Source organism: Sinohyriopsis cumingii, unplaced genomic scaffold (genome assembly GCF_028554795.1).
Source record: "Sinohyriopsis cumingii isolate HCF-2022 unplaced genomic scaffold, ASM2855479v2 utg001779l, whole genome shotgun sequence".
Taxonomy (NCBI): Eukaryota; Metazoa; Mollusca; class Bivalvia; order Unionida; family Unionidae; genus Sinohyriopsis; species Sinohyriopsis cumingii.
Window position 1 is genome coordinate 497317 of NW_028316050.1, and position 25106 is coordinate 522422.

General features: G+C 35.0%; 3 non-coding genes across 3 annotated transcripts; all 3 read left to right on the forward strand.

The window, feature by feature from the left end:
- Positions 1-3879: 3879 nt before the first annotated feature.
- LOC149771533 (small nucleolar RNA snR60/Z15/Z230/Z193/J17) lies at positions 3880-3962 on the forward strand. The gene has a single exon (XR_016418260.1). It is a non-coding gene; the product is annotated as a small nucleolar RNA snR60/Z15/Z230/Z193/J17 (small nucleolar RNA).
- A 5577-nt stretch (positions 3963-9539) lies between these two features.
- On the forward strand, positions 9540-9622 carry LOC149771534 (small nucleolar RNA snR60/Z15/Z230/Z193/J17). Its single transcript, XR_016418251.1, has one exon. It is a non-coding gene; the product is annotated as a small nucleolar RNA snR60/Z15/Z230/Z193/J17 (small nucleolar RNA).
- Positions 9623-11166: 1544 nt separating this feature from the next.
- Positions 11167-11240, forward strand: LOC149771535 (small nucleolar RNA SNORD36). The gene has a single exon (XR_016418266.1). It is a non-coding gene; the product is annotated as a small nucleolar RNA SNORD36 (small nucleolar RNA).
- The last annotated feature ends 13866 nt before the right edge of the window (positions 11241-25106 follow it).

Sequence of the window (25106 nt, forward strand, 5' to 3'; positions counted from 1 at the left end):
TATGAAAGACACCTAATAAAGGATAGTATTTATAAACCTCTCAAATCTACCTATATACAGTATTCTAGACTTTATCATTGTCATGCCATTTGAGTGGAAAAGTAATACACAGTTCTATGGTGGCATCAGCAGTTAAGGTTTTGGTTAAAGTTCATTTAAAATTCCATCTATGTATTCTTTTATTCTTTATTTTTTGTTTAAAAATATCCTTGTCTAGCATCATATATACTTATAGTCCTGTGATGATAAGCTTTGTGCCAGATGATGTCATAATGATATCACATTCAAGCCCGTAATTTTATCTGAGGACTGGAGGGACCACTGTTATTTGAATGCATATAAATACATTTAAGCCTGTCTTGGGGGATACTTTCATATCAAGGACACCTCACAATAAAGGCCAGTATTTTTAAATACCTCGTGTTTACTTACAGTACCGATGCCTTCACTGCACCCAATCTTCAAACCACCTACCAAGTTACTGCATGAAATACGCAAAAGAATTGGGTGGACCCCTGGCTGCTTGTCTCTATTTTCAGAAACACTTCCTCTCACCTAACTCACGTAATTTATTTATTTTTCAGGTGGTGGTACAGTGACTATTGCCATCGAGAAAGCCAATCATCAAAATGGAAACCGATACCTGGCAGGCAGCACAGGGTCTAATGACCCTATGAAGCTGCATAATAGGTCTGGCAACTTTGAGGACATGGATGGAGAAGAAACTAGCCTGTGTCGTCAGGGTGGCTCCATACCTACTGACAGAAAATGTTACTTGTACATCTTCCTGATAAATAAGCGTTTGGAAATGTTCACTTCCGAAAGGTAAAGCCTAATTGTCTAAACCATCTCAACTAATTCATAATGAGGAACACCGTGGTACAATGGAGTTGTCAAGGACTTAAAACCAACAAGAAGCATGTTTCTGCAGATTTGAGTCTGCATAAAACTTTTTAAAAATGCAGACAGTATCCCACTTAAAAATTGCTCTTTTGTTTTGCACTTATTCTTGCCTACAGAAGCTACTTTTAAAAATGTGTGATCACTGAAGAAATGGTTTCAACACTAGGCAGTTGAAAGGAAGAAATGGTCTTGTATCATCTAGTTGAACATCAGTCCCTTTAGGGAACCCTTATGATTGCATACCATTCTCAGTGTAGATTAAAGTGAGTAATGACTCGTTTTTATATGCTTTCCTTGTAATTATGAGAAATTATATGTGCTGAAATGTATCAGGAAAGGGCCTTTTCTTTATTTTTATTTTGTTAATTTTGTTTTTTGGTGTTAATTGAAAAACCGTAGAATTTCAAGCTTGGCACTTGTACCTGCTACCATAATACTAACTCAACACAGCAGGCGTGGGGGCCCCGAGTGGTCTAAAGCACTCTCCGTTACGGATCACTGCCATCTGACCTCTGTCTGCGCATTTTCAAGTCTTGGATTCAGCCAATCTGGGTATGTGAGAAAGCTTGCCAGTAGCTTCTCGTTGGTCGGTGGTTCTTTCCGAGGTTTTCCTGGGTTCTTCCTCCACCATTAATACTGACCGCCATGTATAGCCGATCGTGTGCTGAAAAATGGCGTTAAACCCCACAACAACAACAACAACACAGCAGGCGTGACTGCCAACTCTTAAGAATTTGCCATAAATCTGATGAAAATGACCCTTAAAATACGGACTTGCGGAATAAAAGGAACAACTACAGAGATGTGGTCATTGGGGTATATTCCAGATAATTGCTCAGCCTTGTTTTATTTGGGTCTGAGTTTCATATTAGCTTTAGTGGAATTAATTAGAGAATCAGAATAACGTTATAGTAGTACCTCAAACACTTTAAACTGTACATATTTTTCCATGTGAAGCATCTGCGTGAGCAAATTGGAGGTCATATTTTTTTTTATGGCATCCTGCTACTAATGCATGTTGAAGACAAAAGGAAAAAAACAAAAACAAGCCTCTTAAAAATGTTTTAATAATCACTACAGAAGAATGAAAAGGAATACTCAGATGGTTCTGAATAAAAGTAGGAAGAGGCACAATTACATTTATTGGAAATCACATATCAATTTGAGCATGTCATGTTGCAGGAGATACCAAAAATTACGTCAAGTAGAGATATAGCAACAAGCCATTGAGCTGCATAGGGTTTGGAACTGAAGGTGTCTGTTTACTTTACACACTTTACAGATGAACATAATGTTTAAGGTCGATAAATTAGTTTGGAACGCAGGCTCTTGTATCATTGCTTACAATTTAACTATCAGTCACACGTGTGCATTTATTATATTAGTACATGTATGACAGGTAGATTATAAGCAATGATACGGGTCTGTATGGTTTGGAATACAGAATGCTTTAAACACACATTTTCCAACTTGACAAAACAGAACACATTTTGTTACACCTTATGGAAAACTGGTCAAACTTGAGAAAAACAATCGGTTACCTTTCTGAGATGATCTTCTTAGGGTTGGCAAGTCTGCCTAAGTGGGAGATTAAGTAACCAACACTTGGCTTTCGTTAGGCACATTCTGTAATTTTCTACATTTGCATCACTGAGCATTATTAACCAATAGACCAGCTGTGTTAGTCAATGCTTTGTTTCTGATCAGATTTGTTGAAAATTCTTTCATTGTCCAGACTGGATTGTAAGCTAGATCTACACATATACATACATATTTGGAGATGTTTTTTTACAAGTTACATGTGCGTGCTTGTGAAGTGTTCAGATATCAAGTTAAATGTGAGGCAGTGAGCAATATCATTCTCATTTGGGCCTTGGGTTTATTTTGTTGACAAGTTTTTTACGAGTTAGTAAATGTCATGTGATAAATGATGATTATCCTTATCTACTCAGAATACCTTTGTGTTGACAAGTTATTAGCTCTACCTGATATCACATGGCTACAAGAATTCTGTCCTTGTAAATTGATTTCGTTTAGAGTTTGAATTTGTGCAGTGCAATTCACAGGGTTATAGAATATGCACAGTGTGCCTTCCCACATGAAGCCATTTAGTATTGCAACAGAGATGAGTAGTGATTATGATGACAAAATGTTGTACCCAGTCTGTGTAAGAGACTTTGACAACAAAAAGGGCAAAGTCAGCGTTCTCTTCTTTCATTACCAGAATTAACAGTAGATTCCACTGGAGAAAACATTTTTTTTTTTTGTGCTTGATAATGCTTTGAATAAACATAAGTTGGCAGAACTGTATGGGTTTTTTAGCTGATACTGCATCAGTGATGACTGGAATTCATAAAGGAGTTGCATTGTATATTTTGAAAAAATGTCTCCCATCATTGTTCATATCAGGTTGTCTCTGTCATAGGATGCACCATGCTGCTGATAAATTAGAAGGAGAACTCCTGAAGTATCAAGTTGTCACTCTACCTGACAATGTACTTCCTGGGGATAGAGTTGATTTTTTTATCTTATTTGCCAGCTAAAAGACCCAATAACTGGAAGATATAACTTTCCTGAAAGGAATATTGGTTCTTTACCATTCTAATGCTGACTGAGAGTGATTGTTCAGTATTGTTAACAAAAGTAAAACTGAATTTAGATTCAGGCTCTGTAATAACGCTGCACTTTGTGCTCTACTGGGTGCAAAACATTTAGTCTCAGCTGGTCCAAAGTGTTTTGAAATGCAATGAGAATCTCTTGCTTTTTAACGCTCAAAGTGTTACATATACAAAACCTTGAAGCACTAATTAATGTTAAAAGTCCTGTGGGATAAATAAATCATTGCATACATATTCTCATTGAATTTGTGTCATGTTATATGTGGATTACTCTTTTTCTGCTCAGATAACTCTTTTTGTCCACTTGGATTACACTTTTTCCTCGCCAGGGGTTGGCATGTATGTAGCATTACATTTTCTGCTTCTGATGATGACAGCATAGTTCAGCTGATATTTTGTGAGGACTACCAAAATGTCTTTCGCTTCTAACTGAAGAAGCAGAAATTTCAGTCAAATGTTCTCTGATTAAAATTAGTTTGTTCAAAATGACTGGACAAAAACTATTTTCACATTGAAAGCATCTTCCTCTGTCGTATGGCATGTATATTCTACCCTTTTTTTAGTTTCAAAATTTTATTTCCTATGCTCATTCCAATATTTGTGGACTCATGATCATTCAGCAAAATTTAGACATGTCGATTAGTTGAAGTGAATGTTGTACATAAATAAATTGTAAGCACTTTTTTTTTTTTTATTGTGGTACTAATCTGCATGGATTTTGCCCACCAGCTTCAGATCCAGGCTAGTAGCAACAATAAATGTATATTTTTTATAGTTGCTTGTAATTATGGCATGCAATGTATAGATTTAACTCTATGCCCAGTTTCTGCTTTTCTACCACTTCTATTACAAAACAGTTGTGGCTTAAATTTCCCTAGGGTTGACATGTATGTAGTATGTCAAAATTCATTTATAGCTATTAAATGAAACTGAAACTCATAAAGTTGAAGACTTTAATTTGATATGTCCATATTTATAATCCTCACTGAGCAGACTTTGACAAGATTTGGTACTGGTTAAACTAAAACTGAAAACAATTGAAATTAATGACTGCTCAATTTATGCATGTATATCCATTGTACTTGGGGGGGGGGCGGGGGCAGTTTTTTGCAAACATGTGCAAGATTATTCTAATTATTCATTGAGTTAATATTAAATTTTACATAATTCAAAATTGCATCTACAAGTGACAACTCCACATTGAAAGTGCATTCCCAGGGTCCCAGGTATGTCTCACTGCAAGAGTCTCAGGTTGTTTGTACATTTGTATTTCAGTTTGAAGACATTAGCTTACAAAAAATTATGTGGTTGGATCTGAAATCTTGTTGACAGAAAGGCAGTGTTTGAATTGAAAGTTTTTTCACACTGCATGATGACAATTGAACTCTCTCACTGAGCAATTGTGTTGACAAACAGTTCCCTGAGAGTGTGGAATGACAACATTGTAGACAACTTGGTTCAGTCAGTCGAGTATTTTCACAATCTTCCAGATAAAGTCCTAATACCTCAACCTTTTGAATAAATTAGTGTATATTGTCAAGTTTATTTGACTCTGCCTTTAAGGTTATCACGTGTTTTCTACCTTTAATTATGAAATTTTCTTTATAATACACCAGCATGTTTATTACTTGGTAAAGTTCTGACTGTGTCATTATAAGAATGGATTCTTCCAGTCATTTTGTTTTCTGATTCTAAACAGAGATATTGGTACAGGATTTTCAAATACTGTGAATTTATTCATTTTGTTGGCAATTGCTTTTTGTCATGTTGAAAGAAATGCATATTTTGGATACTTAAATGTATATATCTACTTTGAACCCCAGTAGCTTTTTATAGTCAAGACAGTTCATGTAGGATAGTTTTATTTATGGTTTGTAGCAACTACAATATCCTGAAGATTGTTATAGCAACCATAATATCTTGAAAATTGGCACACCAGAAATGAAAGTGAATCATGATAGACTTGGCTTATTGTGTGATTTTCTCATAATGATTGTTTCCGTAAGTAATACAGTCGATGTAAAATATTTTAAAAGAAATTTATATCATCTTAGCATTTTGCACAGTTATTCCAAGATTAGTTTAAGAAATTGATCTGGGGACAAATGTGGGAGCCCACTGTCACACACACATGCACACATTAGACATTTTGCCACATGTTGGATCAAGGTGTATTTACTGATCACATCTAACAGACTGTATAGACCAAGAGCTGCTGGTGCATTTAAATCTACGCAGTTTACAGTTGGACTTGTGAGTATAGATGGGATGTGTATTTTTGGGGTGGGGGTGGATTTACTTTGTAACCAGTGAAGGAATAAATCTGTTTTGGTTGTTTGTGGTATTGCTGATTTCATCTGATTTTTTTTTAAAATATCAAGTAAAAAAAATCTATCAACAGAGCTCAAAAGAAAAAAGTTTTAGACACAGGATCCGAGCTGCTGACCTAAACAAACTCATAAGCCCTGACTGAAATTCCACAAACCCAGACAGTTCATGTCAACTCTCAAGACGAAAAAAAAAACCCAACCGATTTAGGAGGTATTTCCACACCTGCCTCCCTGTCTTGTATCTCCTGATATTTCGCAGAGAACTTCCGATTATTACATTATCAATTTTCATTTCTACAAAAACCAACAAAAACATACAAAAATAGATTTATTGTATGCAATCCACCTATGCTATATTCTATTTTATTACTTGTGAATACTGCTGTGACCAAATAATTAATATCACACTACAAAGTTATTTTTCTTCTTCAGTAAATAAAATGTGAAGATTCATCATTATTCACGTAAATTTCAGATTTGTTAAAGCTCTACAACAGTACTATAAACTTTAATTACTATGATTAAATTAAAAGGAATGAAATACAATATACCAAGCAGTATATGTGCCCCCAGAGAACTAATTCAGAGTAAATATTTCATTTATTAAACAGTTTTACATGCCTTTAGATTTAAACAAAATGAAATAAGGTGGGATGTAAAATGTGGGAAACAGTTGCCACATTTATGGTAACTTGTGACTGCAGATTTGAACTGTTAAAATTAAGTCGCAAGTTACAAAAAAATTTGGCATCATTTATTTGCCAATCAATTGCTAGTGCATATATACACACACTGTAGCGCATGGTTTCTTTAAAATTATGTCTGAACGCAGTCCTTTTCACAAGATAAATGCTGTGATACAGATTAATTGTTAATTAGTCACATTGGCTTTATGCTTCTGTACTTCAGTTTAACCTTTAGCTAGCATGCACTTTAGCCACAGCTGACCAGAATATGAAAATGGGAAATTGTCCTGGGGGAAAATGAGGCATCTCACGGGGAGAAATGGTGCGTCCTGTGGGCACTTGCACATTGGGGCAAGAGGTGGGGGCAATAGTCGCCTCTCCCAATTTCACCTTTAAACCTGTTTTGGCCTAAATCCATAAATTTGGGTTAAAATTAAGATCATTAGAGCTGATTTAAAATTGATAATTAAATTTGGTTTTAGCTGTGTCATGCAAGTTTTAACAGCCAGGTATTCTCAGTGGCTTAATGTGGAGAACTTAGCTTATTCCAAAGCACAGTTCCGTTAGTGATTTTTAAGGCACATCTTGTGATCGAAATATAACTGGATACAACCAGTTCTTAGGCCAAAGGTTTCACATGCACAATTCAAGTGTTCAGTATCATAATAAATCCAAAGCATCAAGTTTTGTGTTTAAATATCTGCAATCCAGATAATGCAAATACACTAGTGTGTGTGTGTGTGTATATATATTAGTATGGTGTACATGAATTGTTCTACCTCTAGATTTGACTGAAATTTAACAAACTTGTTTTTTATATGCGGATCCTAATTTGAGCATATTGTAATTATGTCTCTGCATGTCCTTTTCACAACTTTTTTCCTTTGGTGAGAGTTTCATAAAACAAGTGTCCATTGTATCTCATGGCTAGATGGCATCATATACCAAAGCCACTGTCCATGCCTCATGGCCACAGTCATGGCAAAGGAAAGTGCAATTCTTTGACTTGTATTCTAATCCAAAATATAATTTGTGTAATCTAATTATTTTAAGTAAATTTGATCGTGTTTGAGGTGTACATTGCATACCATAACAACTACTTGTTCCCGTTTTGATGGTCGCATCACAAGAAAATGTTACCTGTTTCCTGTGACCCATTTGTACATCACATCGAGACCGTATCTTATAAATTGGAGATTCCAGTCCATGTGCTGGAGTAACATTTGAATTCGTGATGATGTTGAAATGAAACATGAACCAAGTATATATTTTTGCAATCAAGTTTTCAGATTTCTGACCTGGAGATATTTTGGCAGGTGTCCAGAATTTTCGGCATTTGGACAAATACTGTTGTTATCTGCATTCAGTTTTTCATTAGATGTATAAACACTAGATTGCAGTGTTGACGAACCAATGTTTTGACTGTTGCATGTAAACAGTGAAATTGTGGCTTTTACTGGTTTCAACTAGTGAGAAGCATATTTGTCACTTGTATGTGTTGTATCTTAAAGAAATTGGCTGTAAAGAAAAGCTTTTCTGATGTTTAAGAAAATAATTTCCATAATAGTTTTAGATATTGGTGCAGATATCAGATCACTTGAAAAGGGAGTGAGAAATAGATTCAAGTTGAAATGACTGTTGGTAAAATAACTAATGGCTATTTATGTTGGACTATATTCAAGACTAATAAACATCTCAGGTTTATATTTCCTTAACCGCGTGATGGATTTTCTTCATACTTAGGATGATCCAGCCCCCATTGGGATTTACTCTTAAGTTAGTCTTTGCAGAAGGAAAGAAAAAATAGGTTTTGGTTCAAGTTATTAAAGTTGTTTACATATCCTAAACCCCCTTGATGGATTTTCTTCATGCTGGGATGAATCATTTAGATGCCAACACCATTCATTCTGCAACATGCAGATGTTTACAGTGAAATTCTGTAATTGTGGCTTTCTACTTTGTTTTTGTCTGTTTTTCACTGCCCAACATTACATGCACATAGTTTTTAGAACACTGGCAAAATGTAGAGGCCTGGAAAAAATAAACTAAGAATTATAGAGTTCACATTTGAGCACAACAAAAAAAACAATGTTGAACGGGATCAACCAACGTCTTGACAGTTTTTTTATTTTTACATGGGTTTTATGTCCAACATGAAAAGATAGATGATTTGGACAAATCATACTTTTCATATCTTGCACAGCTGTAGAGATACTTGGCCAAAGTCCTGTGATGATAAGCTTTGTGCCAGATGATGTCATAATGATATCACATTCAAGCCCGTAACTTTATCTGAGGACTGGAGGGATGACTACATCTTTTATGCATATAAATACATTCAAACCTGTCTTATATCAAAGGACACCTGCTGATAAAAGAAAATATTTATTAATTTCTAAATATTACCTACATGCAGTAATTGCTCACAATTGGAGGTAATTAATGTCATTGTGTAAATTACAAACATCTACCATGGCTGCATCAGTCTCAAATATAGCTTTTGAACTTTTCAAATGCACATTTTCCAACTTGACAATAGCTGTATATGATGTTTTGTTTCACCCTTCCCAAAAAATTTGCCTTACTGCAGTCTTGTTACTTTGGCAGGTCTGCACTGTCAGTGAAAGGTCCGTGTAAGCATAACGATTTTAATGTACGTCCTTTATTTTTCAGCTCAGGTTGTTCGTCAACAAGAAATATCTAGCAAGGAACATCCAGCAATAAGCTGTTAGGTTTTAAACCTGGAGCCTGTGCTGACAAGGTGGTCAAAATGAAATCGGGGGTCTGACATTGGACTACAAGGTGACTAAAAAAAATTTGTTTCTTTTTTCCTCCCTAAAATCTTTTAAATGAGAAAAAGAATTCTGCCGACTTGACATTTTCATCTAGCGTACGTGTTCAGATGTTAACAAAGTTTCTGTATGAGCTAAGAAATCAGATGCATGTCCTATAGATGGTGTATCATGTGTGAAGTATCCATCCAAGATGTATTTGACATTTTTCTGCTTCTGATGATGACTGCATAGTTCAGCTGATATTTTGTGAGGACTACCAAAATGTCTTTCGCTTCTAACTGAAGAAGCAGAAATTTCAGTCCCACAGTCTCTGATGAAATTGGCATGTTAGAAAGAACTGAACAAAAACTCTTTTCGTAATGAAGCTTTTTCTCTGTTGATATGGCAAGTATTTGCTGCCATTTTTAGTTTGCAATTGTATTCCTTTTCATGTTTTTTTAACAAATCGTTATGTGGAATATTTTTAAGTTTATCATTTCTTTGACCAGATTGTGAAGAAAAGATGGTACTGGCTGGTTCATGTATGCCAAATGTCACTGTATATACAGCCAAAATCAGCCTTCTGTTGGACTTCAAATTGAGATGAAAGAGGGATCAGCCCAAAGAGACGTGGCAGAGGAATATAGAGGCTAATACATGGGAGTGTATTCTGTGGTATATTAACACACATAGGGCTGTAGACCATCCACATTGTTGCTGCCATACCAAAGCCTTATGTGCCACCTGTGTCATGACAGTGTGAATGTGGGGGTATTAAATTCCAATGGGACACTCACCCACCTGTATGGCATGTACTCAGATCACACTCATGAACAGTTGTTCATTCAGCCTTCTTGGGTCCATTGAGGTTTGGGACTTGCTGAGTCTGCAGGCTTGCAAGGGGAGGAAACAAGATCCTACTGCCTCTACGTCTCCACAATTCCAGAACTGTATGGGATCCAGTTATCCTCAATCCCAGGATGGTGTGGGATCTTACTCCGTGTCAGTGACCAGTCAGTATCACAAAATTAAAAGTAATTGAAACACACACACCCGCACCCCTCCAAAATGAAAGTACATTGATTTTTTTTAATATTTGTCTATGGGTCATGTAATGATAGCTGTATGGAGAAAATATATTGGAACCTTAAATTTCTAAAGCTTTGAATTTTTTATTTATTTATAGCCATTGTGCTGTATAATGAACCATTTAAGATTATTCTTTCCAAGTACCTTGCTTTTCTTTAAATAAAAACAAATGGGTGGGGCTATTTAACTTGTTCCCCATGTAGCAATAAAACATTAAGCTCCTTCGTGCAGATGCTACCTGTTGCAGCTAACATTCAGTGTACAAAGAAAGCTTGGAGTCTATAAGGAACAAATGTCTGGAGTCTATAAGGAACAAATGTCCACATGGTTTTAAATTGTTTTTATTTTCATAGCCAACTTTGGAATCGAGAAATTTTAACATTTAGTAAGTTAAATTGTGCCACCAAATGTTAAACTTGCAAAAGTTCAAAACTGAATCTTCCAAAATCACAAATTGATGACAATTTTGATAATTCTGTGAAGATGTTGAAATTTGATTCTACATCAGACATCAGACTTTTAGAACAGTTGTGCGGGGTGCTTCATGTCAAGTTGTATTTGTCCCTTTTATTTATCTTTTTTTAGTCCATACATTACAAAGTTACAATTCTTACCATGTACCATTGGCACACTGGCCATAGGTTGCCAACACCTGTTTTAGATCATGCATTCTTGTTGGTCTGGTGTCTCAAGTATTTTTTATTTTTTAAGGGGGTGGGGATACTGTTTCATCAAAGATGTAGGTAGGTGTACTATATACCCAAGCTTGCTATGATGTGTGAATTTCTTCACCTGAATCTCCATGTTGTAACAAAAACGAGCTTTTTAAATCTGAGCAAGCCTTAATATGCAGAAAAATTTGATCAGAATTCTTGTCTATATAGTATTTTTAAATATTAAGGGAACTTTCTTCATCAGATACATATGTTGCTGATTGGGATCCTTCAGGTCCTGGTCAATCAAAGGTGAGTGCATCGCTGTAGTAATCCTCCTATTTGGCAGTCAACTTTTGGTTTTAGCATGCATTGTTGATCTGACCTTTACAACCTTTATTTCATACTTCTGACTTTGGTTAAATGTAATGCTTTAAAAGCATTTCTTGCTCTTTGTTCATGCAAGCATCTCTGTTGGTACCACATACATGTAATGTTATTGCTAGAGTCATAAAGGTTGTTTGAGAGATGAATATTGACATTTATTACAACCTTGTCACAGAAGTAGGTCAGAATGACCTATATTTCTTGCTTTATTGACTTTCATAATCTTGTTTTATATCTCGTGCTCTGTTTATGCTGAAATCGTCAAATTGGATGATTGAATGTCCCTCTATTAGTACTACACCCTTGCCACAAAAGGACACTTTGGCCAACATTTCACAATTTACGGATTTCAGTTAAGCTTTTGCATTTAGCTAATTAGCACCCTGTATATATACTGTTATACCTAGGTTCGCAAAACTGAGTGAATGCATTTCCAAGACTGTAAAATGACAAGATGATAGCTGAAATGCAGATACATGCAACTGAAATGCAAAAATGTGCATATTTCATAAAATGACCAGTTGTAGGGTCTATTGGTGTTACTTGACATTTTGCATTTCACCTCCATTCCAAAATTCACTTCATCTAATTGGTTTTGAGCTGAATGCATACAGAAATTGTCACGCAAGCCTCATTAGCAAATTTGCTTTGGATCTAACCCATACACAGGGTCCCTACGTTAACGGGAAGTCAGGAAAAATGATTATTTTTTTTTTCAACCATGAAAAGTCCTGAAATTTTTTGCAAATATTGATGAAAGTCTGCGGAAAACCCTGGAATTTTCTGCCACCACTTGACGCCAGAAACAATCACGTAATTGAGTTGTAACTAAACAGATCGTGAGTTAAATTTGTCGAGTTCTAGCCAGAATATTTGGAGGGTGCGCTGTGGATTATTTGGTTGCTTGCAATAAAAAGATATGCCGAGTCAATCCAAATGCCCAGTGGATTAGAGATTCATCTAGTAGACTTTTAATTTCAAAGTCAGCTTGATATCCGTATCTTTCCTTACATGGAAGGTATGAAAACCAATCTAGCATCACAAGAGGCCAATAAGATGGTGGCAAAGCTTAGACGGATGGCCTAGCAAACTTTAAACGTTGCTAGATCAAGTGATACGTGCATGAAATCGATATGAAAATTACACATTTTCTCAGAAATTTTGAGTTGTAACATCGTTATGTTTTTAATCTGCTGAAATACAAGGTAAAACTACGTCGTTGATTAAATGTGACCTGGTGCTCGCGATTTGCATTGCTAGTCACATGAGTACTGTACACATATCTAACAACCCACCTTTCCAATGTTGTAGAGAGAGAAAAAAAATTTAAACTGAAAATTGTATACTAGTTATAATAAAACACAAAAAACAAAAGAACACAAAATTCTCCATAATTGTATATTCCAAGAACAACATTTGGAGGATTGTTGTATCACGTGACCACCCTGTTCACATGTGATCTCTGCTTGATAAATCAGACTGGCCAGATTGCTGGATTTTACAAAAGGTATCTAACTTTCATTTAATATAATTGAATTTCTGTACAACAACATTATAAATGAGTTTGTTGTTGATATCACATGAAATTTGGACATCCGATGTCCTCATTTGAGATTTGTGAAGTCCTGTGACTAGTAATGCAAATGGCGAGTACTGGGTCAGGTTTCATCTATGCCGTAGTTTCATCTTGTCTGACTGATGATTAACGACATAACGATTATAATACTCCCCATTTCTGAGAAAATAATGGTGAAAATAAAGGTCAATTCGCCGGATTGGAGAGTTATACTTTGGTACATCACTGTCTTTTGAATGTATATGTGTAGTTTTTCAGTCGTCTTGTGATTCTGAAGTGATAAAAGACGCATGGGAACAGTCGAAGCAAGCGGAGGGTTGTGGTCATGCTTGTACTCCTTTGTTATATTACTGGATGAGTGATTTAATGTCAGAGATTTCACCATACTTGATTGATAAAATGTCAGACTCCTGTGCTTAATCAAAGTTTCCAATTTTGCAAGAAGTTGTCCCACACATACAAAATCGTCTGTTGCCCAACATGTCAGCTTGCCATTAAAACTGGATTCTCACTAAATTTCCAGGCGCATAGTCTGTTTCTAAATTCTTTAGTATTTTTCCACATAAACAAGACGTAAACAGATTACACCTTGTTCATTGTTGTTTCTCTTCCACATAATAGCTCATTTTTTTAAAAAAATAAAATATTGAATTTTACTCATTTTTTTACAAGATCGGTTTAGTTAGCTTAATATCGCTTGCCATTTATTGGCATTGTTATGTTGCATCTTGTAAAACTAGCTATAAACCTGATCAAATTACTGAATTGCTGACAGAAACAGTCCATAGTAATGCATTTCATTTCTGTAGCCCGATGGATAAACATTACATCATTTCAAAGCTGTGCGCAGAATTGGCCGACATATCGCGAGTCATGAAAACACGGTGGTGGTATCCCATGGGTCCAAAATTAATATTATTTTGAACAGAATATTGTGGTGACAATTGCCTCTTTTCAAATGGTAAGCATTACAGTATTTTATTTTCGTCGGTCGGTCGAATTCGGCATGCGTTTTACTTCAGTATTGGAGACGGAAACCTTAGGTGCACATAAATGCCTTACAGCATTGTATATATTAAAAAACGATACAAACTCCTGTATCAATACATGTTTGGGGACTGGTTTAACGAATTACAAGTTGTATCTTCATAAAATTCAGTCTTTGTTTACACAACAGTATTTAATTTTGAAGGTCTTTTGTCAAAATTTAAATCAACCCTTTTGAAAATGTTTTATAAATGATGGATTTTCAAACAGAGCATCTTAAAGAGATTAGGTTGTTTGAAAAATTTTGTTTGGGATTTTATTGGCACAGATTAATTCAGGGTTAAATTCTTTCATTACAAGGCAAAATTCTAATTATTTCGGGGTTTTTTTTCTTTTTTATACTGTAATAGGAAATGTTACTTTCTATGAAATGTATATAAATATATTGCTATAGAATTCATTAGAATTAAAGGTTTGAAAGGAAACAAAACATTATTTATGTTCATTATGTTTTTCTCACTTAGCAACATAATGCTGCAAAATAATTAAAAAAAATTCTTCTGTACATTGAAATGACTTTACTTGCTAATTTATAGGAATATAATCAAACTTATTTCGTGTGATACATTTTGTGGTTTTGTGCATGATCATCTTTTCTGACTTTGATGTTTTGGGAGAGTCTTGAAAGAGAAACATCTTTAGATTTAAAAAATGCATGTTTTATAATCTAAAATGTTCTTTAGTTCCATTCAGTAATGGTCATATGTGAACCTTGAAAAATGTAATTTCAACCTGGAAAAACCTTAGAAATGACCTGGAAATTTTTCTTTAGAAAAGCATGGGAACCAGGCATACAAAATGCAATTTGCAAATTGATTACACACACACACACACACCAAATTGTATGCACATTGATGAACAAACCAATTAATGTTGAGATTTGAAAGTGGATATTGGTGAAGTTGAATGATGGCATATATGCAAAGTTAATTGGGACACTTACATCTTGCCTATCTACATGGGTTGGAGTCTCCAGCTTGGCGAGCATTGGAGTCTGAGGTTCATCCCAAGATTTTTCTGGTTTCTTTTTTTCACTGGATATACTGGTTGCCATGTATAAGCCAACCATGTGCTGAGAAAAGACGTTAAACAAAGAAAGAAATAAAAACAATTTGAGGAGGATTTAATATGTATAATCCAGGTCAACATTAGTTGCCTTGAAATGCACATTAAAGTTTTTTATGAATGCTTTAGTGTTCATGTATCAACATTTGCTTGTTGTCACCTTGGGGGCTATGGTTTGGGTAGTATTGCAATTCAAATGTTTCAAGATCTTGGAAGAGTTTGAACATCTGATTTGCCAAGGTTGCTACCACTCTGGAGACAAAATATCCCGATCTGATTTTACTGCAAATTAATGAATAAGCTGATACAGTTGTTTTTTATTGGAATATGAGGACAGCATTACTCAGATATTTGACTGAGCTTGTTCCTCTAGATAAAGACTATTTGCTTATCAAATTTTTTAAAACTTTGTAAATGGATTTACATGAAGATCTTGAATTACTTCAGTAACTATGCATACTAATTATACCATTTTTTCAGGTTACGGGCCATCAATTTAGTACGTATGCATGGGGGGGGGTAACCCAGATGCATACGCTTGCATATGGTAAGGATCTACTGATAATGTACGTATGCATAGGCAACGGGGGGTGGGGTGAAACCTCAACAATTTGTCTAATATGTATCCTGTTTGACTGGTTCAGTCGGCGTTTGAATTTTAGTGGACACTAGACAAACTGATTGAAGTTATGCAGCCAGACATTCAACATCAGTGGACTGTGTTTTATTAAACATGTTATTATTAATAATAAACCTTTACGGTTTCTACGTGGATTAAATATAGGCTGCGGGTTGGGGGTACATATTCAGGTTGGGGGTGTGTAAATAAGTACACATGTGTATGGGGGGAGATGTCAAGCATTGCCAAATTTTTGCATACATACTAAACGGATGGCCTCTTATATTAAAAGTTGTAAAATCAACATAATGTAGTTTTGGGATATAGTTTTTATAACTGGTGTTCTCAAACCATCACTTTCTTGTTGAAATTGTTAACTATTCAGTTATGTAAAGAGGTAATATGATGCCCATTTAAGACAGATTTAAACTGTTTGTTCATAATGATATTGAAAGATTCAATGTCTGCCAATGATGATGTAGAGATAGATAGGTACAAATGATTTTTCATGAACAAACTCTGTCTCACTGATAGTCGTGTTTTAATGGAATGAATGAGGTTTTGTTGTTGCTGTTGCTGTTGTAGGGTTTAATGCCATTTTTCAGCAGACGATAGGCTGTACGTGGCGGCCAGTATTAATGGTAGAGGAAGAACCTGGAAAAAACCACCGACCCATGATAAGCTACGGACAAGCTTTCTCACATATCTACATAGGCCAAAGAATGAGGCTGTCAACTGTTATTACTGGTAGCACTTTTTTGAGAAATGGAACTTGGTTTAATCATTATTTTGTTCCTTTTTTTTTCTTTGTTTCTACAAAACTGCAGAAAGTATTCTCGGTGATGTTATCTCTTGAGAAAGTCATTGCTCTTCGATAGTGTCAACACTGTATAATCTTGGCTAATGGTTGTGAATGCGATATGCAGATTGAACATATTCCTAAGTTGACAGGGAAAAGCCACCAGTAAATATTTGTCTGGTGTACACCAGGAAACAAAAACAAATTAGTCACTTTTCTAGTGGCAGCCATGTTCAGTCATGTGTTTGTTGTGTTGAAGTTTCGCATTCAGACTGTTGCAGGTATTCATCATTCGGTGCTATACATCAGAGCTTTTATCTTGGTATTCAGCATAATTGGTAGAACTTGTTCTGTTAGCACGTAATGTAATCGCAGATCAGGAGTCTGTAGTTTGCATTTGAACTTGACTTTTTAGTAAGCATATGCAGTAAAAAAACTTTCCCATTTTTGTTTGTTTCAGGATCAAGGATGGGGTAAACAAAGAGTTTGATGTACCGGGATATTTTTCCTACATGAAGGTATTCAGTAAATTTCCTGAACCACGAGATTTGTGGGATGCAGAGATATCATGGTGGCTTGCCAAGTCCGTTCATATGACTGGATACATTCAAGTAAATTTACTACTCCAAGATCAATTTCACTCCTATGTACTTTTTTCATTAAAAAAAATGTTGTAAGAACTCCATGTGTGTGTCCTTTATATAAACCCCATTTTGCCTGTAAACTCTGGTCTGGTCTGGTCTGTTGAAATGTGGGTTAATATGTTAAAGAGCACAACTGATAAGAGAGTAGGGTTGTCTGCTACATGTGTATTAGCTCACATGTAAATTGTACCATCATAATGGTGTAGGACAGCAGATGATTGTACAATTGTCATGCCTTCAGTTTGGCATTCCTTGTACTTGCTTTTGCTACATTGTTTTCTTGTAAGGGCTGTTTCAGTACAGGAGTCGGAAGGCATTTGTGTTTATTATGTGCATTACTGATGGATATTATTCCAGATATTTTTAGTGGGGAGCTCACCAAGCTGCAAGGTCAAATGGCACTGAATCTTTCATATATTGTCAGTCTGTCCACAGTTGCATGTTGCCATTCCCGTCCATTATTTCTGATCCAATTTAGATTAAACTTGGAATGTGGGCTTGTATCATTAAATTCTTGGACAAATTTGATAATGAGCAAGATTCATTAATGGTAGTGAGATGTTTTTACATCTGATTTCTTGACATCGTCACCTGTCTTGAGGCCACGTTTTGTAAATGGTATTGTTACAACTCTATGGTCTTAAAATAGGCAACAGACGGCCAAAAATGAACAAGATTTGTACAATTCAACAAATTTAATATGTTTAACATAGAAAGTGAAAATTTTAAAAATTAAAATAAAAAACTTTTGTATTGTGCAATTAATCCCATATAGTCCTAACAGTTCTATCATGATAATGGATTATTCCTAATGAATTCTAATACTGAATGTGTTAATGTGACAATAGTCTTGACTGCACTAATGTACCAACTGTCTTCATGTATCAGAATGGGATTATTATACAAAATATCCTTGAATGAATTTACAATAATCCCCAAAAAGTGATTACTCCAAAATTATTAATGAGCACTTTGTAATTCCAGTGTTCTAAATAAATCTCTGATTAATTGGACACATCTAAAGACATAGCGAATTACACATGTTAAAGTAAGAGTATTTTGAAGTAAACACCATATATTTTAAAATCAAAACCAATAATAGAGCCAAGATGAAGGTAATTTTCCCAATAAGTTTGTAAACAACTTGCATTTACAGACACGAGTTTTCTCCATTTTAAAGCAGAATTCCGCTTTTCTCCTGACTTGAATCCGATTTTTTTGTTTATAGTTTGGTTTTTTTGTTGGTTTTTTTTCCCCCATCTCTTATCTGGTTTTCTAAACACTTTCTGTTTGGTCCCATGCCACAACGACCCTTGTAAAGTTTTCATTCCATATATAAGTTAGCCCATGACTCAAAAACAGTATCCTGATTGGTCAAAAGTTTAAATTCGTGTAATGGAAACTGATAGCAATGGAAAGAAGAAACGTGCTTGCAAAAAATGTCATCCCAAGTTGTTGAGAGACCATGACACAGAAGTTTAGATAAAGGTTTAAAAATGTATGGGAATGGCTGGAGCGAAAAGTCGACGGAAATTTAGTTGGTCAATTTATAAGAAAACTGAATGCTAGCGGACTGGCATTTTGTGATTTCTGCTCTACGTTAATTGCGGTTGGAAGAGTTTGGAATGGCACCTACAAAAGAAGCTGCATACAGAAAAATTGAAGCTCAAAAGGCATCTGGAAAAAGTGCATTTAATTACTATAAGAAGAAAGATTTCTTGCATGAGAGAACAGATGTAGCTCTCTTGTCAGAATATGTGCACTCATGTCACCAATACAAGCACCAGCTTGAAAGGAAAAAAGGCTCCTCATTGAGAAGGAAAAGAAATGATTGCACATTGAGCCAAAAAAAGTCTGTCAAAAAGTAAGGCTAAATAAATCTTTGCCAAAGCCACAAAAAGAGCTAGGCTGGAATATCAACAGATTGTGTCCATTGGAGAAAAAGACGAGTCGGTGTATGGGATTATTATGGGTGTTTATTTTACAGATTTGTTGTGAAAAGAGAGAAGTATAATATATTTCCTGCAAAATCTCAGAAGTAAAAATATCAATTTAGAAGTCTGCTAATGATGATAAAGAGATAGATAGGGACAACTGATTTCTCGTGATTAAACTCTATCTCACTGATGGTAGACAGTTAGTTTTCATATACATGTTTGGCATTTACGAGATTTGTGTTGGTTAAAATTAGGATCATAAGAGTTAATTTGAAATTGATAATTAAATTTGGTTTTATCATTGTCCTACAAGTTATAACATCCAAGCATTCAGTGTGGCATATTGTGAACCTGACACGTTGAGACCTTAAATATACTTCAGGGCAAAGTTAAGAGAGTGATTTTTAAAGGCACACCCTGTGATATAAATGTATCTGTTAAAAAAAAGGTGGGGGTGTAAGGACATTACCAACAGGAATGGACTCATAAATAAGCCGTTTTCCACTGCTGAATCATGTTTGCACAAATACATCCTTTCACTTAAATAAGCCTGTAATGGCTTCCCTCTGGTATGTAATCGTACTTTTGAGATTTTATGCTGATCTTAATTTTAACATATTGTAATGATGTTTTTATGTCCTTCTATCCATTAAAAATTTTCTTGTCTGCTTCATTGCTTTGTAGCCTTTAAGATTTTCATTAAACCTTTATCTGTTGTATATCAGGACTAGATAGTGTTGTGTACCATAACTTGACAATATCTTGCATGTTCAGTTATAAGCTATGCACACCTCCTGGAGGTCAAAGTCGCACCAAGGGATAATGCAGGTCACATGCCTATTCATGTCGAGGCTGTTATGTTGATTACTACATTTAATTGCATTTGAGGTCTGTCCTTCCATTACCTGAATCCCCTGCACTGTTGAGTAACCTTGTATATTTGTAACAATTCCTTTTTTGACCAAAAACAGCCTTGCAGTTTGATTGTCATGCTAAATTATTTTAATTTAATTATCTGTTCATTATAAATTTAGATTTAATAGCAATGCAAGACCTGTCACTATTGCCTTGCCTTGCTTAACTCTATTGTGATGATAGTACATGTACCACTGTAGTAGCTCCCAGTTCCATCCTTTCTTTAAACAAAGTTCCAGAACATCAGAAGCAAAGAAGTAAGATGATGGTCCAAGACCTACATCAGTGGCCATTGCTGGACACCTTTCCACCTTTCCTTGAATGCTGTACATGTTAAGACATGGAAATTTTGCCTCCCTTTGTATCTCAAAGATGCCTTTTGGTATTTGAATCTGTTTTCCATCATGATCAAGTGAAAATACCCTAAGTCCTTGCACATACGAGTGTTATTCTGAACTCCCTAGTTAGACTGGAGGACTGCTATTGCCCCATGTTAATGTAACAGCATTCAAATTATATTGTACATTTTCCCTTATTGGATAGGTCAGGTGTTTGTTACCTGTTTATTGTTCCAGAATTTTATTTGTCCTTTTTAGCAAATTATATAGAATAATTGTTTTATGTTATTTTTCATTTCAGTGTGAAATTTGGAAGAGGGTGGAAAATGTCTCCAAGAGGGTATATGATCTTTTCTCTCTGTCAGAGAAAGCAGTTGAGAGGTAAATATTACAAAATTTAAACTTAGTTCTACCACTCACCCACTCCAAAAAACAGAAATCCTGAATAAGGGAGATTACACTATGGTATTTAGCCAGGTTTCCTGTGTCCTTTTTAAATATTAGATTTTCTATGCATGATCAAACTGTTGATTATAGATTTTTTTTTTAATGGTGTCCAGAAAGGGATGCATGTTCAAGACAAAAGAGAAAATAAGCTTCTAAAAAAGTGTTAATAATCAACACATAAGAATAAAATGGAGTATTCAGATTCTTATGAAGAAAAGCTGGAAAGGACACAACATTTATTGAACATCACGTGCCAATTTGAGTATGCCTTCCAGTGGGAGAAATAATTGCCGCCGTCATGTGAAATGGAAAAAGAATTTCCAAGAATTACCTAATGTTGAGTGATGGCAACAAGCCATTGAGTTGCATAGGGTTTGGAACTAAAGTTTGTGCAACTGTACTTGTGGTAAATAAAGTCTATGCATACTTTACAAACTTTTCAGTGGAACATAATGTTTATCATCGCTACATCGAACATTTAATTGTTTTCCAGCTTTTTCAATAGTAGATTATTGATATTTTGTTACACCTTACTGAAAACTGGTTAATCTTAGGGGAAAAAATCGGCTGCCTTACTGAGATGGACTCGTCAGGGTTGGAAGGTCTGCCATGTGCTGAAAAATGGTGTTAAAACTCGAAAGAACAATATCTATTAATGGAAGTTCCCAGTTCTAAACTTGTTGGACCAGAAAAGGATAAATCAGTCACACTTAGAAATTTTTTTTTAAAAATATGAATGTTGTACAACATTTTTTGGAATGAGCAACTCGTCATGCTCATTACAGAAGTTGTTGACTTGGCCTTACGATAATTCAGCAACAGACATTTAGACTCGTTAAAGTGAGTTTTGTATATAAATCATTTGTCAGTATGTTTTTTGTTTGCATTATGGTACTAATCTAAATGGAATTTGCCCATTTGCAGACTTGTCACGATTTACTTATCATCCCAAATTATTTTTGAAAACTGAAAATTCAGATTTTCTGATTTGTTCTTAAATCTCAAATCCTGCTGTTTTAAACAGTGTTGCAGAAATTTCATGAGGGATACGCTAGTCAGACCATGCAAATCTATCATTTTTCCGTTCTCATCTTTATGCCAATATTTAGTGTGTTGATTGAATTAACACTTAATATCAGGATACAAGTGTGGCTGTAGCACAAGTTTCTCACATAAAGTAAATTGCATAAGACAGTGAAGATCTCAGTTCCTTTATAAAGTTTTTGTAAATATATGGTTGTAAACACTAATCCTGTTTTGGGAGGATGGGGTATCTCTAAATCTTGATTTATATTTTTCCTTTTGGCATCCTGATTTTTGTTCCACTCAAGGTAGTAGGTCTGCATTTGTGACAAGAATTTGTAACAAGTGACAGATTCAGGTTAGTAGCAAAAATAAATGTACATATCCTGTAAACATGGCATGTAACATAGATAACACTTTATGCTTGGATTAAGGGGGTTTTTTTGGTCCACTTTCATCAGTAATTATTGTGCTTGTACCTCTCAGGGATTGGCATTTATGAATATACATCATTCAAGATTTAGTACTGCTGCTTTAATCAAGAACTCTAATTAAATATACTTTGATCTTTGCCTTTTGCAGTGTTTTTCTTTTTACTCGTACACGTGTATAAGTCTACTAAAAACAACGTCATTGCAAAGCCGTACTACCATGTTGCACTTGAAATGATTATAAATGGGCCATTACATAGTTCTGAAAACATTTGTAATTTAGTGTCAAGTTTCTAGAGCACATCAGTCTTGCACATTGGGCAAGCTCAAAGAATATTTAGCACTCGTACATTCTATACCTCTGATTTGTCCACCTAGAATGTATACCATTGTCTCCATTCTTGAAGTGGACAAGTTATGGGGATGGGGAGGAAGGAATGAAGTTTAGCAAATATTTGAACCTGAGATGCAACATTTAGGTTTGCAAATTTGGATCCCCTGCATTTTCTGTCTAATCCCTTCTTGCACCCACTTTTGGATTCCTTTATTCATGGAAAAGGGATACAAACAGATGTAGCCTGTGCCACTAAATTGTAAATTAAGATTGCATGAGATTATGCATGTGTGTAATGATTTTGTTTTTCAGTTTAAAAATGTCTGACAAGAAAGTGTAGTGTCAAAAATCAAGTATCTAAAATGAGCATTATTGTGTATTACATAAAAAATTAACGGCTCTTGAAGATGAAATTTGTGTTTTAGAAGGTACTCTTGTTCCACAACATGATGTAATTTGTAATGGGAATCTCTCTGAGAAATATGATGAGAGATTTGATTACTATCTGACTTGGCATGTAGAGTACCTTTGTTGTATCAAATTTTTGTCATATGCTTTAGAAGGGGATATTGTGATGCCCTTTATTTGTTTTGAGCCATACCGCCCCAAAAAGAAATGCTGAATCAAAATTAGTCAAACCTTGAACATGCCAAAGTTGTTACTGTGATATCTAACAATGAGGGATCTGCATTTTATGCCTCTCCCCTGCAAAGGGTCAGTGGGAGCTAGTAAAAGATAGACATAAAAGAATTACAGTGACATTGTATTCTGGATTTACCAAACGTTGTACATTATGTCATGGAAAAGATGGAGACTGTATGCTATAAGTGACTGAAGCATCTGGGTCCTAATTTTTTGAGCACCTGATTTCCAGGCTTGTACTAATTTCCAATAGTGTATTTAATTATAGACTTGAAGGAAGTTTGTAAAGTTGATGGGTGAAAAATATTTGAGGCAGATGATTAATTAGATAACTGTCAGATCCTGAAATTGCGTTGATTTCCCTAATTATTGGCCGAGTTCCTCTAGCAGTCTCAACTATTTTCATCATCAACCCTGCTTGATTGCAAAGGGAGATTTAATGATCACTTGTACAACTGTATCATCAGTTAACGTCTTGGTTAAGGTTTTTCATTTGGTTTTTTTTTTTTGGTACCATAACAAAACATTTGAAGTCTCACAAAATATTATAGGGAGTAGTGTTTATACTTAAGCAAAAAAAAACTGAATTTGCATTGGACTGAGCAATTTCCTGCCAATTATGCATTTTCCAGCATGAAGAACACTTCATATTGACTAACCGTTTTCATATTTTGATCTTCAAGGATGCAAGGTTGGATCTAGCACACCATTACACAGATTACTCAATAAAAATACCCACAAATAGTCAGTCAGATTGCCTGGTGATAGGTTGGCTTAGATTTAGTAATTGATGGTGCTGTAGAGATGATTGGTCAACGTCCTCTGATGATAAGCTTTGTGCCAGATGATGTCTTAGTGATATCACATTTAAGCCCGTAATTTTATCTGAGGACTGGAGGGATGACTATGTCTTTAATGCATATAAATACATTTAAACCTGTCTTGGAAATACTTTTATATCAAAGACATCTAAACCTCTCAAATCTACCTATATACAGTATTCCAGACTGTTTCTTTATCATGCTCAATTGTGTAGAAAAGTATAATACATAATTCTATGGTGGCACCAGCAGTTAAGGTTTTGGTTAAAATTCCATTGATGTATCCTTCTATTTATATTTATTTGGTGCGGTTTTTTCTTTTATAGTTTCTGTGCCCTGCATTATATATACTTATAATACGCTTACAGAATATTGAGGTCTTTACATAAAAATTACATGTACTGTGTTACACATGAGCTAAAAAGATAATTTGGAAGTGGTCAGTCAGTTCCTAGCAGTTTAACCATTAATGGATTTCTATCATAAAGAACACCTGATGTGGAGCAATACTTTTTCAATGCAAGATTCTTACCCACATCATTACATGGATTACTCAATAAAACTTTTGCCACGAAACATCATTCTAATAGGGCAGATTGCTTGCTCATAGGTTGACTTCATGGACTTAATAATTGTGATGGTGCTGTAGAGATTATTGGCCCAAGTCCTATGAAGCTAAGCTTTGTGCTAGATAATGTCATAGTGATATCACATTCAAGCCTGTAACTTTATCTGAGGACTGGAGGGATCAATTTATGACTTTAGTGCATATAAATACATTCAAACCTATCTTGGAAATACTTTTATATGAAAGACACCTAATAAAGGATAGTATTTATAAACCTCTCAAATCTACCTATATACAGTATTCTAGACTTTATCATTGTCATGCCATTTGAGTGGAAAAGTAATACACAGTTCTATGGTGGCATCAGCAGTTAAGGTTTTGGTTAAAGTTCATTTAAAATTCCATCTATGTATTCTTTTATTCTTTATTTTTTGTTTAAAAATATCCTTGTCTAGCATCA